Here is a 15,859-nt window from a genome sequence, read left to right on the forward strand (position 1 = left end):
GACATTCCTTGTAAATGTTATGCCAGATACAGCGGAAGGAAAGGCACAATTAAAGACCCAGATCATGATAGCTCAGAAAACAGATCTGATCTATCATGATTTAGACTAAACCCTAGGCCTGAATCCATCTCACCTCTTAAAGAAATGGCTACTGCATCAGGTCAGACCATGTCCTCTCCCCATTATCCAAATCGCTAATATTTAAAACTATTACCATCAAATCAGAGAAACGAGCCTTTCTAGCACCGTGGGACCTCGACAAATTACCAAATCAGACAACTCTAGGAATGAGCGTTCCTAGAGCCATGGGACCTGCTGCTGTTGGCCTGCACATGCCTTCTGCGGAATGATTTTTGGCTAAGAGGGGGGACTGAGGACTAAGCTCTGATTTTTTATCTTGCCCCACTTTCTATGTAAGAGGTCTGGGGAGACATGCCCTACAAACCATGAATTCTCATCAGATGGGCTTTATTTGACACTGTATATAGTGACTTACTTTCCAATCTGACTCTGGCATAACAAGTAAGAAAATATAAATGTTTTACCCCAAAATATATTTCCTTGCCATACCTTGAAATTGTCCTGCAAAGTCTCTTATGGGAAAAAAATCCACATTCTATAAAGAATCCTCTTTCCCCTTGTTTTCCTTCCTTCCTTCCTTCCTTCCCTCCCAGGAGATAATCAACTAAGAGCCAGACATCCTTTCAGGTCTGATAAGCAACATTTTACAACCTGCTCTCTCTCTCTGAAGTCTGCTGAGAGATTCTTCTGCACAAGAAAACTTGGTCTCCACAATCCTTTACCTTAACCTGAGTATTTCTTTCCATTAATCCCAGGTCTTCAGATAAACTCAACCAACTGTCAACCAGAAAATGTTTAAATTTACCTATATCCTGGAAGTCCCCACTTTGAGTTGTCCCGCCTTTCTGAACCAAGCCAATGCATTTCTTAAATGTATTGGATTGATGTCTCATGCCTCCCTAAAATACATAAAACCAAGCTGTACCCCAACCACCTTGGGCACATGTTCTCAGGACCTCCTGAGAGCTGTGTCACAGGCCATGGTTATTCATATTTGGCTCAGAATAAATCTCTTCAAATATTTTACAGAGTTTGATTCTTTTTGTCAACACCCACATTTTCTTAAAAATCACATAAGAAAAAGTGGGGCTCTTAACTATTATCCATAAAAAACTGCAGGACCGGGGAGGGGGGTGGAGAAGCAGGAAAAGAAAACTAATTAAAAAGTAAATGGGGAAAAATTAGCTTGAAAAGGGCTTACTGAACTGCCGACAGCGTGGAGTGCTGAGGTGAAAAACAAATGCAAAAGATATTTGGCAGAATCCAAAAAGAACACCATCAGAATGAGCAATAAGGCCACAGCTAACTCCCTGCTACCAATCAGAGTGAGAAGCAGTCAGCAACTCATGGGAAGATGAAAAAGAAGTTCCCTGGACAAGAGCAAGCACACAGACTGAAGCAAAGGAAGGAGGAGGGTGAGGAGGGGAGAAGGCTGATTCCTGCTACAGAAAGCAAAAACAGCAGCAGCATGCATACACATACATATACGCACTAAGGGCAGAAAATCTAACCCAGTGTAATCTGAGGCCCTCTTAAGTGAAAAAGAGAGGAGACTAAATGGAGATGGGGCACAATGGGCTGGCTAAACCATCACAAACCAGCTCTTAATTACACACTGAAGTCTTCTTGGTGTGTGGAGCAGATTTCCTGGCACTGGCAGGAGACACCCCCGCACCAACCCCAACAACTATTATTGGGCCATCCTGCTCCTTTCCATTAGTGCAGGAAACAAGGTAGAGACATCATCTTATGTGCCTTTTATCTGAGCCATTTATGGCAGACAGGTCATTTCACTTGGTTGGGGTGAGGGATACATGGGAAAGAAAAATGGAATGAATGTGCCCAAGGACATTACTCTGAAACTACAACTGCCTTTGGAAATGCAGTCTCCTGAAATGAGAGGCTGGGGAAGAACTAGTTTTCCTTCGAAGAGCATAAAGCTGTGCAACACTATAATGCTGTAATTTCATGCAGAATATAAAATCCTACTTACCATTCTGAGCCTCCTCAACTAGTCTGCCAGTCCTCCTTCCCTGAACAGGGGTACCTGTGCCATGCATTTGCTGCCTTCACAAGATAATGACCTTGCAACAGCCCAGGTACTGTGGCATTACTTAATAATGCTAATATTAGTGTTTACACTGTGCCAAGCTCCATTTAAATTCCTTTACTCCTATGAATTCCGTTGTTCCTCTCAATAACTCAGCCAAGTAAGGGAGTAGTGCCATCTCCACTGTACAGAGGAAACAGGTCAAGAAAGTTCAAGAAAGTAACTCTCTTGCCCAAGGGACAGGAGGCAGGAACAAGATTTGAAACCAATACTCCTAACAACTTCACCAGAAGTTCCTAAATTCAAACACTCCCACTTTACTGTGTTTTAGTGATTCCATAATTTTTTCAGGATCTACTGAAAGAACTCATAAAAGCTCCATTTACTGAGTAGTTAGGTCCCAACAACTTAGTAGTGATGGTTAAGTGGTGCCTGACAGATGTCTCTCTGTGTTTCCTCAAAGTTTTAAAATATCCCATGCCAGCCTTGTGACTTTGCTGTGGCACTCCAGGGCGCCTCAGGACACAGTTTGGAATTCACAGAACTATATTATCCTGGCTTCCTCATTCTGGTGAGGAAAAAGCATTAGGGTGCAATAATTGAACTGTCTGTTCGTTAAAGTAGATGAGTCACCGGCACGGGAAAGAGAAGAATCCTGTTAACTTCCTTCTTAGCCATCAAAAACATCTGAGCCCTCGCCTCACAGCAGGCCTTTCCATCTGGCCCAGGTGGGCTTTTCCAGCCTTGTCTCCTGCCACTCCCACCCCTACGGCAAACTGTGCACTGCACAAGCAGCTACACAGGCCTTGCTGCCCACCTTGGACACCTCTGTACCTGCCACATGTGCTCTCTTCTTGCCTTGTCGCTCAGCCATTTCCTGCTCCTGGGTGACTGAGCTCCTCCTCTACAAAGCCGCTCTACCCACACAGGTGGCTCGCTGCTCCTTCCTCGGGGTTCCCAGCCCACTCTACCACACTCACACCATCCTGGGATTCCCCAAATTCTCTAGGGGCCACTGACATGTCCATCTCCCCCAGCCCTTTGCTTATCAACTTCTGCAAAGCAGGACTGTTATCTTAATCATCTCCATGGCTTTTCCAGAGACTATGGCCAGTAAACAATACACAGCCTTTAATAAGTTTTAATTAGTAAAGAATGGAACAACAGAACGAAGCACTGCTTAAGGAACCAAGTGAAGTATAACAGAATCAATGAATAAAAGAAAGGATGTGGCAGGCTAATCGAATGAATGGTCCCAATTAACAGTCTCCCTGTATCCCATTCCCCTTGCAATAAGACTCAACAGCAACTACCATCAACAAATCTATATCCTTATCCTTTGAATCTGAGCTAGTCTTGCGCCTTGCTCTGGCTGACAAAATGCAGAAGTCACAGTACACCAGGTCCCAACCTGGGTCTCCAAAGGTACTGCACGATTCTACTTCCTTCTTAGAACCAAGCAGATGGCCTGGGCTAGCCTGCCACAGGATGGCAGACCATGCGGAAGGGAGCCCCACGGAAGCCATCCTAGACCAGATCCAGCCAGCCTACCCCTCAAATACATAAGAAAGCCCAGCTGAGGCCAGCAGCCTGACCCTCCAACCCATCCCCCGCATCACTAGTGAACCCGGCTAAGACCAAAAGAACCACCCAGCTCACCCATAGACTAGTGAACACCAATGAAGGTTTACTGTTTTAAGCCATTAAGTTTTGGGACAGGGTGTCATGTGGTAACAGTTAGCTGATACGTTGAATTAATGAACAGTCTAATTTATGACAGTGAAGTTCCTAGAAGGCTGGAGCTATGAGTCTTTGTTCTGTGTCACACTGAGAACCAGTTCTTAAACAGTGTTGCAACAAGTCGAGATACATCATGATCTGCTGTGGGGGCATTTGCACAAAGTATTTCTGAATTTTGCAAGTGATTAAGTTAGTGTAGATTCATCATCACCCTCATCTATACCACTGTGACTCACTTGTGCATTTGGATAAACTTTCTTGAAAAGGAAAAGTGGAAGAGTAGGACCAAGAACCTGCTTCTCACTTCCACTGACACCTTCTGCCAGCCAGTAACAGTAATAGCAGTGTTTATTGATCAACTGTCTTACTCTCCCTGTATGTACATCATCTGTCACATGAACCAGCTCTCAAAGAATCTCAATTTTTGGTGAGGATGTCAAATCCTTTAGGGAAAGGGCAAGGCATAAGAACATCTTTAAATACCTAGTACTGTACTCACATCTAGCATACAAGAGACAAGGTCTTCTGCCCTCAGGGACTCATCTGGTGGAACTAAATGGTCCTTTTCTCTCAGAAGAGGACCAAATAAGAGCCCAATCTTATTTTTTCTGACTGTAAGTCAGAAATCCACAGCAGGTGGTGAGCCCCAGGGCTTGTCTTCTAAAATGAAAAAGCCCAGGTAACAAAATCAACCTTATTTACAGCCATCTATCTGGGGAATCACCCAAAGTCAACCATACTTCTTAAATGAAGAACTTTAATGAATGTTCTTACTGAGGTTAATTGCTACATTGGCAGCCAATGCAGTGTCTTTCCATGATGTATTTCCTCTTGACAGTGGCTTTCAAGTTCAGTTCTCAGCTACCCACACCTACTTTCTCAGGTAACTCTAGCAGATTAAGCCCCGTGAGCCTCAGTTTCACATACATACAGTGAAAACTCTAAGATTGAATGAGATAATTAACATGAAAGGCCAAAGGTTTGGCACAGCCCAGACCCTTGTAAGTGCTCAAAAAAGATGTATTTCCTTCCTTTCAGCTACTAAAACACATTTGGTACATTTTACACACACACACACACACACACACACGCACACGCACACTCACACACAAACAAAACCTCTCTCTCCCTCAGACCCCACTCATCCCCTTCTGCTCAAGTCACATTTGCAATACCAGCAATAGCCTAAGTTATGAAAATCATTCTCAAAAACCACATTTCATTCAACAAACTTTTACCCAACACCATGCTAGGTATGGTCAATGTGGGGCCCCTAAGGATCCTGCTAGCCTCCCGGCACTATTCTCTTCCACGAAGGGATACCAACAATCTCCATCTACAATCCACAGAGATAGTTTATGAGAAACCAGCCACTGCAGCCCTAGGAAACAGCATCCCGTTACCTTACTAAAGATGGTCTTCTGCCAAGCCCATCATGGCTTTATTTTCTGACAAAAGGGTTTAAGCTAAGCAAGATGCCTGTCATGTGCAGGCTACAGCACCAATCTATTCCTATGGCTCTCAACTGTCAAGCACAGCAATGGTCACATCTCTCCAGCCCCCTCAGGATCCTACTCCCACCTCCTTCATTCACCGGGCACCTGAGAAGCCACAAAGATCACCCCTAGATGGAGAGCAGAAATGGCAAGAGTAACAGCATAAAAAATCATACCAAATTCATCTTTATTAATCACCTTCCTATGTCAGGTGTGAACTGTCTCAGGAACACAGCTCGAGGATGAATCATATTTCGCCATCACACAGGGCGACCTGGGTCTCTTTAGCATGCTTCCTGTGCCAAGCTTTCATCTTCCTAGTCAAGCTTTCATTTTCCTTCAAGATTTTCACAGTAAATTCTGTAGATCCTGAAACTGCCTTGACAAACAGAAAAACCTGGGCTGCATGGTAAGGAAGAAACACAATGGCTGTGCTTTCAGATGTCAAGTGGTTTTAAACTACTTCACCTTTCGTCATCGTCTTCATACTCTATCCCGGAAGTGTACTGGATCATGACATGGGAATTTCCCTCTCAAAACCTGAAAATCAAGTTAGGTCTCATAGGACCACGACATGAACAAGCTTCAGACTTAGCCATCTTTCACCCATTGACTGCCCTGTATAGAACTATAAATGTCCTGGTTTAGTACTAATAAAGTCTGCTAGCTCAAATTAAGCTTGCCTCATTTGGACTTGGTTCCTTATTTCTGCTGATCTCACTGCAACAAACCAAACATATGGTGAGAGCAGAATATAATTCAGTACAAGACACCAACTTTACCAGCTTCTTATGGAACCGCTTAGAGATGATGGAATCTATTGGGACACATCAGCCTTTCTGAAAAGTTAATAATAATGCCTTTCTAAGGACACCATCTAAAAACAGTGGAGATTAGAGGCCATTAAAAAAATCAAGCAGATAACCAAGTCTTTCGGAATCAAAAATAAAGGATGGGATTAAAACCACAGCCTAATTCCACTACACATTCACCAGAATGGCTAAGGCGAAAAAGACAAATACCAACCATGGTGAGGATGTGAGGGAGGGAAGCTCTCATGCACTGCTGGTACAATTATATATTGATTGATACAACCACTTAGGAAAACTGGCAGTATCTCATATTGCTAAACATGTGTACCCCCATGATCCCAAAATCCCACTTCTAAGTATATACTTGCTATGGTTTGGATATGGATTTACTGGCCAAAACTTATACGGCAGTTTAGCTGACTCCAGTTGGGATGTGTTTGGGTCATGGAGCTGGATCCCTCATGAATAGAATTAATGCAGTAGTATCAAGAGAGTGACTGAGTTCTACAATCTCTTGAGAATGGATAAGCTTCCTTGAGAGTGGGTTGTTAATAAAGCCAAATCCCTTCTCATGTTTGGTCCCTCCCCACACATGCCTGTTCTTCTTCCACTTTTCCACCACATCTTCGTGCAGCATAAGGCCCTCACCAGAAGCTGAGCAGATGTAGCCACCCAGTCTTGAACTTCCCAGCCTCCAGAACTGTGAGCTAAAAAAACAAACAAACCTCTTTTCTTTATAAGCTATCCAGTCCCAGGTGTTGTATTATAGCAACACCTAACAGCCTAAGACAATAGTCAACTGTAATATGTACCTCTGTTCACCATTCAATGGCAATGTGTATATCATACACTAGAGAAGCACTAATCCTAGTAGCCGAAAACTGGAAATTATCTAAATGCCCATCTATGGTAGAATGGGTGGATCAATAAATTTTGGTATATGCACACAATGGAATACTATACAGCAATGAGAATGATTACATGCAACAATATACATGAATTTCACAAACAGTACTGAGCAAAAGAAAGCAAACATAAAATAGTTTACATTTTATGAGTTCATTTATACAGAGTGCAAAACCAGTCAGGATTGAGGCGTGGGGACTGTAGAGGTAGGTAGTGGCTGGAAGAGAAAACATGAGGGGGCTTCCGATGGGCTGAGAATGCTCTGTTTATCTGGTGGTTAGGTGGGTGTCCATTTGAAATTCATCAAGCTCTACATGTGTGAAGTGTATTTTTCTGCATATAATACATATCAAAAGTTAAAACTAAAATCAAGGGTACTGGTTTACTTACTAAGTTACCCCAATGACTTAAAATGTTGGTTGGCTGTTACGTTGTGACATAAGAAATATTTGTTCCTCCCCACCCCACCCCCTGTATTCCTAATACAGAGCTCCCTAAGACTCTCATAATTTCCTAAGTGATAGGATGAGAAGAGTATCTTTTGTTAGAATATTTGGTCTTATTCCCCAGTTCCCTTCAAAAGAGCTTGAAAGCTCTATAGCTAGCTTGTCCAACGATGGCTTGAGGGCTGCATGCAGCCCAGGACAGTTTTGAATGATGCGGCCCAAAACAAATTCATAAACTTTCTTAAAACATAGATTGGTTTTGCAATTTTTTTTTTTTTTTTTTTTAGCTCATCAACGATCGTTAGTGTATTTTATGTGTGGCCCAAGACAATTCTTCTTCCAGTGTGGCCCAGGGAAGCCAAAAGATTGAACACTCCTGCTCTAAAGTGAGAAGTGTCTTTTTGTATGCTAATGACTGGTGGCTGAGGTCCCTAAATAGCTTCGGGTTGGGACTGGCTACCACAAAGACCACTGTATGACTAGAGGATTGGAACTTTCAGTTCCACCACCAAAATCTCTAGGGAGGGAAGAAAGGGTGGACATTGATTTAATCAATCGTCCCTACATCATGAGGCCTCCATAAAGCCCCACACGACAGCGTTCAGGGAACTTCCAGGTTGCTGAACACAACCAGGTGCAAAGAAGGTGGCATACCCCAACTCCACAAGAACAGAGGCTCCTGTGTTTAGGACCCTTCTGAACATCATCAAATGTACTTCTTCACCTGAACATTTATATCCTTAGTAATATCCTTTACAACAAACCGGCAAATATAAGTAAACGTTTCTGAGTTTTATGAGCCATTATAGCAAATTATCAAATTAAAGAGGGGGTTGTAGGAACCCCCCAATGTACAGCCAACTGGTCAGAAGTGGAGTCTGAAGTGGGGACAGTTTTGTGCGACTGAGCCCTAAACTTGCAGGGTATGCAATAACCCCTGGTAGCGTCCAAAATGAATTATAGGACACCCAGTTATTACCTGGAGAGTTGGATAATCCATTGGTGTGAGGGGAAAACACACTCACATTTGGTGTCACAAGTATTTTGAGAAACAGAATTTTTGACACTCACCCTCTTCATTTTAGAACATGAGATTTAAAAGGGGGTGAGGAGAACTCCCTAGTCTCCCTCACCTGGATGTGTTTAATATGTTTGCAAAGCCAGTCCAATATCTGATTGAACACAACTCCATTTCACCACCTGGGCCACCTATTTATCAACCTGCATATTCAGCCCAATAGTCCAATTTGTTACCAGCCTGTCATCTGGCTGCCTTTCTTTCCTCTAAGAAAATGAACTGAAGGGTACGCAAAGTGATGCTTTTACCCAAGTCAGCAGCAAAGACTCCCTGAAAATAAAATGCAAATATCCAAAAGGCCTATGCAGACCTGACTCTTCCAAAGAGCAAAACAGTATCTCAATGTCAAGGACACAAACATTTTCCCACATGCATCAGCTTCAGCAAATCAGTGTTCTATGCCCACTGAAGCTCAGCATTCAAGCTGGCTCACTTATGCCATCACTCAAGAGACACGTAAGTCTCAAGGTTTTACTGATATCTTCCCTCTCTCTGGAAGGTAATAGTTGGATACACTGGAACTGAATAATAGAGGAGTATCTCTGAAGAAGTGCAAGAAAACAATGAAGAGGGAAACAGACTGAAAGCATGGGGAAATCCAGCCTCTTCCCACCATTTTCCATGGAAAACTCAATCCTTGATTTTTCATGAAGTTGGAGCTGTCCTAAATTTCCAGAGGGCTCTGATTTAACACCCTCCCAAGGCTGGGCAAGAGGCAGCCCAAAGATCAAGTTCATCATTTTAAGGGGTTTTATGTTGTTATGTTAAAAATAAGCCAATTCTATACACAATCCCTCTGCCCACCCACCTCCTCATCCCTAATACACAAAAACAAAAGAGGAAGACAAGTGACTGCAAGTGACACAGGGGAAGCGAGGTGTAGGTCTTCCCATGCACAAGGCCTCCTTCATGCCGATGTAACAGAACACTAGGAAACCCTGCTCCCAGAACACTAGGGAAAAACAGACACTGACCACAACATTGGGGCGTTTCTTTATTGATTCTTTTGGTTATTTAACTTATTTTCCCCAGAGGCTGGGAGTAAGATAATGTTTTCCTAAAACAAAGAATATGGTATAAAAACAAAATTTTTGGCCGGGCGCGGTGGCTCAAGCCTGTAATCCCAGCACTTTGGGAGGCCGAGACGGGCGGATCACGAGGTCAGGAGATCGAGACCATCCCGGCTAACACGGTGAAACCCCGTCTCTACTAAAAATACAAAAACTAGCCGGGCGAGGTGGCCGGCGCCTGTAGTCCCAGCTACTCGGGAGGCTGAGGCAGGAGAATGGCGTAAACCCGGGAGGCGGAGCTTGCAGTGAGCTGAGATCTGGCCACTGCACTCCAGTCCGGGCGACAGAGCGAGACTCTGCCTCAAAAAAAAAAAAAACAAAATTTTTTTAGAAGTGCAGCCAAGAAAGGCCACATAGGTGGGTAACGTAATGTTTTATTAAATTTTTACATTCCCTAGATATTAAGTTTCAGAACTTGTCTAGGCTCTGCTCCCTTAGGCATTTCATACATAACTAATACAAGTTCTTCCTTAGCTTTTATCTGCAAATGGGATAAAGACCATGTTTCTGGTATACATACGCATCTATGTTATTTATAACAACTATCGTAAATAAATGCATGTTTTTGCCTGCTGGGAAAAAAGGCATAGCCTATCCTCATTTCTCACATATGCTACTTAAAATGTTCCTAAGTAGTTTACCAGCTACTCTCTTACCTGCTGAAACGAACCAAATTCTGGCTGATGGTCAAAGACTATTTCCCTTGGGCACCAAGCTTCCGAAACAGTCAGGACGGTCTAATATAGGTTTTTTCTGAGTGTGGTACATTTACACTGTAGCATACAAATAGTTAAGTATTTGTTGTAACATGCATAAGCACATCAAATTCATAAGCTGCTATATGCTGTCAATTAGACTGAGACCAAATTAAAATAAGTAAGTTGATTCAGGATAAACTGAAGAAAATATGTTAAGTAACTAGTATAGGTGGTAAGGTGAATACGGTGGAAATTAAGTCTGAAGTTTGGAAAACACTAGTCTGCTAAAAATAAACAAACAAAAAGTTCAGCCAAGAGTCAGAAAGCTCCGGTTCTATGTGCTGTCTTGATGTGTCCTTGGGGATCCTTCACTTATCATCCCTAGGCAGCCCTCACTACAAGGACAGCAACAAAGCTGATAGGGTTAGGGCAGTGTGACAAATGTGAAAACGTTTAGAAGTAGAACACAAAGTCTTTTCACCTTCCAATCAGGTGTGACCCTTGGCCAGCTGAGAAGCAAGAACCTTTGAGTTATGACACACAAACCAACAAGGCATTAGAGTCAATGCTAATCCTTCTCCTTAAAACCTCCCCGAGCTGTTGAAGTCATCTTGCCAAGACTCAGGGCAAAGACCTCCTGAGGTTGGCTTGGTGGCAGGCAGGGGGCGGTAGATGGCAAGAGCACAAATGATACATATCACTGCAACCTGGTGTCTGATCTCAATAACGCCTGTGCACAAGACTCCCTGTAAGGCAGGGCTTTCCAAGGTCAGGATTTGCCACTAAGCTCTTAAAATCTCTTCTGAGTCTAGCAGAAGTAAATCATCAGTATCTCTGGTAAGCAACTGTCTTTTTCTTTTTTTTTAACCTTTCAATGTCATCGTGAGGTTTGCCACATGCCTTGAGAAATAAAGCCCAATCTGAAGGCTCCAATGTGAAAGTCTGGCTGGCTCAGGCAATTGGAAGAAGATACCCATGCACGGTAACCTCTGAAGGACAAGTTAGGTTTCCTGAAGAGAAAGACCTATCTCTTCACCTTATATACTTAATTGCCTCCTTTTTTAAGGCAAAGTAACAACTCCTAAAGATGTCTCTGTCAGAGCCCCAGAATCTGAGTATGTTACACCTTACATGGCAAAGGGTAATTAAGGATGCAGATGGAGTTAAGGTAGTTAATCAGCTGACCTTAAGATCATTATTGAGGTGGGTCCAATGCAATCACAGGGTCCTTAAATGCAGAAGAGGGAAGCAGAAGAATCACTATCTAAAAAGTGTCAAAAACTGGCTTAAAGACGTAAGAAGCCATGAGTGAAGAAATGTGGACAGGCTCTAGAAGCTGGAAGAGTCAAGAAAACAGATTCTAAGAGCCTCCTGAAGACAACACAGTCCTGCTGACACTGGATTAGCACAGTGAGACTCTGCATTGATTCCCTATTGCTGCTATAACAAATTGTCATTAATAATTACATATACTTAGTGGCTTCAAACAACAGAGAACTCTTCTCTCACAGTTCCAGACTCCAGAAGTCTGAAATTGGTATCACTGGGTAGAAGTGAAGGGATAGGCAGGACAGGGCTGTGCTGCCTCCAGAGGCTCTAGGGACAGTCAGTCCCTTGCCTCTTCCAGCTTCTGGTGGCTGCATGTATTTTTTGGCTTGTGGACACAGCATGGCAATTCCTACTTTTGTGGTCACACTGCCTTCTCTTCTGAGTAATCCTCCTCTGCATCTCTGTGAGAAGAACACCTGAGGTGGCATTTAGGGCCTATCTTGACAATCCAAGATAATTGCCCTATCTCAAGATGCTAAATCACATCTGCAAAGACCCTTTTTCCACATGAGGCTACATCCACATGTTCCATGAGTTAGAGCCTAACACTTGGAGGTTGTTAGCCTACTACAGAGCCGTTTCAGATTGCTGACCTCCAGAACCATAAAATAAACATGTTTTACGCCACTAAGTGTAATAATTTGTTATAGCAGCAATAGGTAATTAATACAGCTGTCTCCCAAATGTGTGCTACAGATCAGGAGAAGTTCTGGGCAAGAGGACAGAACTAGCTCACCCCTCCTATTCACATCAGCATCCTGGGGATCCTTCGTATTCAGACATGCTGCTCCTTCTCCCATTAGCATACTCGACATGATAGAATGCTGAGACTCCGCAGGAAGTGGCCATTAGAAGCTTCAGAAATCACTTCGCTTTCCTCTCGCTGATCACAGGTTTCTTAAGTAAACTGTATAGTAATTCAAAGCAAAGCTTAGGGGAAAAAAGGAACTGACATTCATTTCAGAGAATTCCTCTCAATAATGAGTACACTCCATCCACAAATGTCAAAGAGCTTTGCTCACAAAGCCAATAATCCCTATCACAAATATAAGGCAATGTAAACATTTAAGAACCATATTCCTCAATTAGGAATAGCCTTTTTGGGTAGCTTTCCTAGCATTCCAGTGGCAGAACATACACTTTTAAGCACCTATTAATCACTGTTCTATCTCTTGGCAGGCTGTAATGCTGGTTTTCTAACATCTCTGCAGGGATTTCTATTTATAGAACCGTTCCTTCTCATTGATCTGCCTTCAGGACACTGCAGCAATTCCCCAGCTGACTTCTCTCCCAGAACTCACCTTGTTGGGACACCCCTGGGCTCTTTCCTCAAATCTCTTCTCTATCTGTATTCTCTCCCTTAGCAAGTGCACCCTGTCCCACGATTGCAAATGCCAACTGTAAGTGGAGGCTCTCAAATTCATGTATGTATCCTCAAGCCCTCACCTGAACAAGGTCCAGATCCAAACATCCACGTGCCATTCATGAGCTCCACTTCAGAGTTTAGTACACATCCCCAGCTTAGCAGGCCAGAAACAGAGCCGCTGCTTTCAGACAGATGCACAAAGTAGCTCAGCAAACAGCATCTCCCACTCAGGCTGCTCCAACAAAACCCTTAGTCCTCATGTGTATGTTCTCTTCACTCCTTCCCACCCCTCATATTTAACCCATCAGTATCCACCAGCTCTGCCTCCAAAATGCATCCCAAATCTATTTTCACTATCTCCACTATTTCAATCTCATTCCAAGCTACCCTCACCTCCCACCCACATGACAGCAATAGGCTCCTAGCTCGTCTTCCTGCCTGCTCTAGCCCCACCCTCCACAGGGCTAAAAGCCATCTTTCTGAAGTGTAAATGTCAGAGGATGTCACTCACAGGTATAAAATTATCAGGGGCTTCTGGCTACACGCAAACTCCAAACTGGACCATGACCTACGTTGTCTGGACACTGCCTACCCCTTGACCTGTCTCCCACTCTTCTTCTTACTCACATGCCATGCACACAACTCTGGCCTTCTGTCCTCTCCTGGAACATGCCGAGGCTTGTTCCTGACCCGTGGCCTTTGCTGCTCCTTCTGCTGTGAACACTCTTCCTGCAGTTCTATGTATGATCATCCTTGCCTTCCCTGAAGCCTCACCTGCAACATTTCAGTTATCCTAGCCTACCAAAAGCAACCACTCACCACCCTTTCTTCCCGCCTTTGTCTTTTCAGAACACTTTGGAAGACCTGAAGCAGTCTTAATTGTTTGTCAATGGAGTGTGACTCTCTTCCAGCACACTACACTGAGGGCAGGGCTTTTCCCATAGTATCCCCAGAGAGATACCTGTTCACAAGCTGACAGAAGGGTTTCACAGTTGAAGAGCAATATCAAGTCATCTTAAAAAGGTACAGTGTTAGTCAGTCTCCTTGGTTTCAAGGAGTAGTGATTTCCCGGGTTCCTACAGGAAAGAGACTAAAATCTCCTTCCTGGGGTTATGCCCTTCATTCTCACTCCCTCTCCCAGCATCTGTTTCTTCTTTTTATGTGCCCAATTATCCCCTCTACCAACTGGCCAGCTCTCTTACCTTCCATGACATCTTGTTTCTGCTCCATCATAGTTCTGGCTAGCGAAGGCCCTCACTTAACCACGGGACATCATACCACTTGCTAACTACCAAGTTTTCTTTTGAGTCTCTCAATTCGAGACTTAATCTCATTAGCCAAGGAAGAAAGGGGCACAGTATAGAACAGGGGACTTAGACAGAAATCAGAATTTCTCGTACTGAGATTAAGAAATCCAATAGCAGTAAGGCCCAGTGCATCTCCATTCCTTCTTCTTTAACAGATGAATACGTGACTGCACCATCCTCCGAAAGGGTGGGAGAGCTGTCTAACCCCACAGATGGTGGGAATCACCAGGATGCATGAAATGAGTGCTAGCATGAATAAGAATGAAGATTGGGAGGGAAAAGAATCTCCATATATACAGCATGGTTAATTAAAAAAAATTACACAGTGATTAGACAAATCTGATCCTTTTATAAGTACCTGTATAAAGAGTCACTGTTAAATGGAATGCTTTCTCTTGGCCCATGTATGATAATTCCAGCTTGTGCCAGGTAGTAAGTACTCAGAGGGAATTACTCCCACCAGATCAAATCCCCACAACATACCTGCAAAGCAGCTACCATCACATTTTTCAGGTGAAGAAATGAATGTCCAGAGAGGTGTGAGGCCAACTTAAACAAGTGCCCAAAAGGCCCCCAAAACTTTTAGGGGCCCAGGAGAATTTTACTTCTTTTAAAGTCAGAAGGAAAAAATGAATACAATTCACTCTGGTCATAAAAATAGAATTTTTTTATTTTAAATGGAGAAAGGGGTCTACTAACCCCAGTCTTGGGCCCCAAGAGTCACAATATGGCTCTGGTGGAGTGACTCGTCCAAGGTCACAAGCAGCAAAGAGTTGTGTATGGAATCCAGTTCAGCCCCCGTCCTCTCTTCCATTCAGCCTCCGCACACCCTCATGCCTTAGAAAACCCTAGGGAGCGCTAGGATTTCAGAATGTCCCATCACCTGAGCTTTCGGGAAGAAAACAGCATGTAAAAATCAAAGGCACTAGAAATGTTCCTTACAAGCCTCACCAAAAATCTCCTTAGTCAACCTGTGACTGATCCTTAGCTTACGTGAAAAACCAAGTGTTCTTGACAAACATTACAATCAGCAAGCCCTGGGTGTTCCCTATCCCTAGAATATCCCTCTGATAGCGCTCAAGATCAAAGACAGTTTCAAATAGTGTTACCCAAGGCTTATCCTTGGACCCACTAACTGCACTGGGATAACCTGGGATGTTTGTTAAAAATGCAGATTCCAGAGCCCTACCTCACACTTGCTGAATCTCAGCGATGGAACTCAAATCTGCATTATAAATGAGCACCCAAGGGTTTCTGACCTTTTGTGCACAACAAGACCCACTGGTCAGGAACACCTATGGGGATAAAGTACTTTTTGCATAGTTCTGACACATTTAAAATTGTCCCAGAATACAACTACCACGTATAATGAGCAAACAACATACTCTCTGTCCTGAACTTTACAAGTTATTAACCATAAAAAAATTGTATTATCGATGATGAAGCCACTCCTTTAATGTGAGTCACCAAATCAATCCTG

The 15,859-nt window shown here is 43.4% G+C and overlaps 1 protein-coding gene across 5 annotated transcripts in view; it reads right to left on the reverse strand.

Annotated features, from left to right (window-relative positions):
- MGAT5 (alpha-1,6-mannosylglycoprotein 6-beta-N-acetylglucosaminyltransferase) overlaps positions 1 to 15,859 on the reverse strand; it is a 334,005-nt gene that overhangs the window by 235,920 nt on the left and 82,226 nt on the right. Inside the window, exon 1 of one of the 5 annotated variants that reach the window (XM_033231702.1) lies at positions 2,966 to 2,985. The exons of the other annotated variants lie outside the window; for them this stretch is intronic. The gene's annotated coding sequence lies outside the window, so the exon portion shown is untranslated. Of the gene's footprint in view, positions 1 to 2,965; positions 2,986 to 15,859 lie in introns of those variants that run through there. 5 annotated transcript variants of the gene reach the window in all.

Source organism: Trachypithecus francoisi, unplaced genomic scaffold (assembly GCF_009764315.1).
Source record: "Trachypithecus francoisi isolate TF-2019V2 unplaced genomic scaffold, Tfra_2.0 Lachesis_group13, whole genome shotgun sequence".
Lineage (NCBI taxonomy): Eukaryota > Metazoa > Chordata > Mammalia > Primates > Cercopithecidae > Trachypithecus > Trachypithecus francoisi.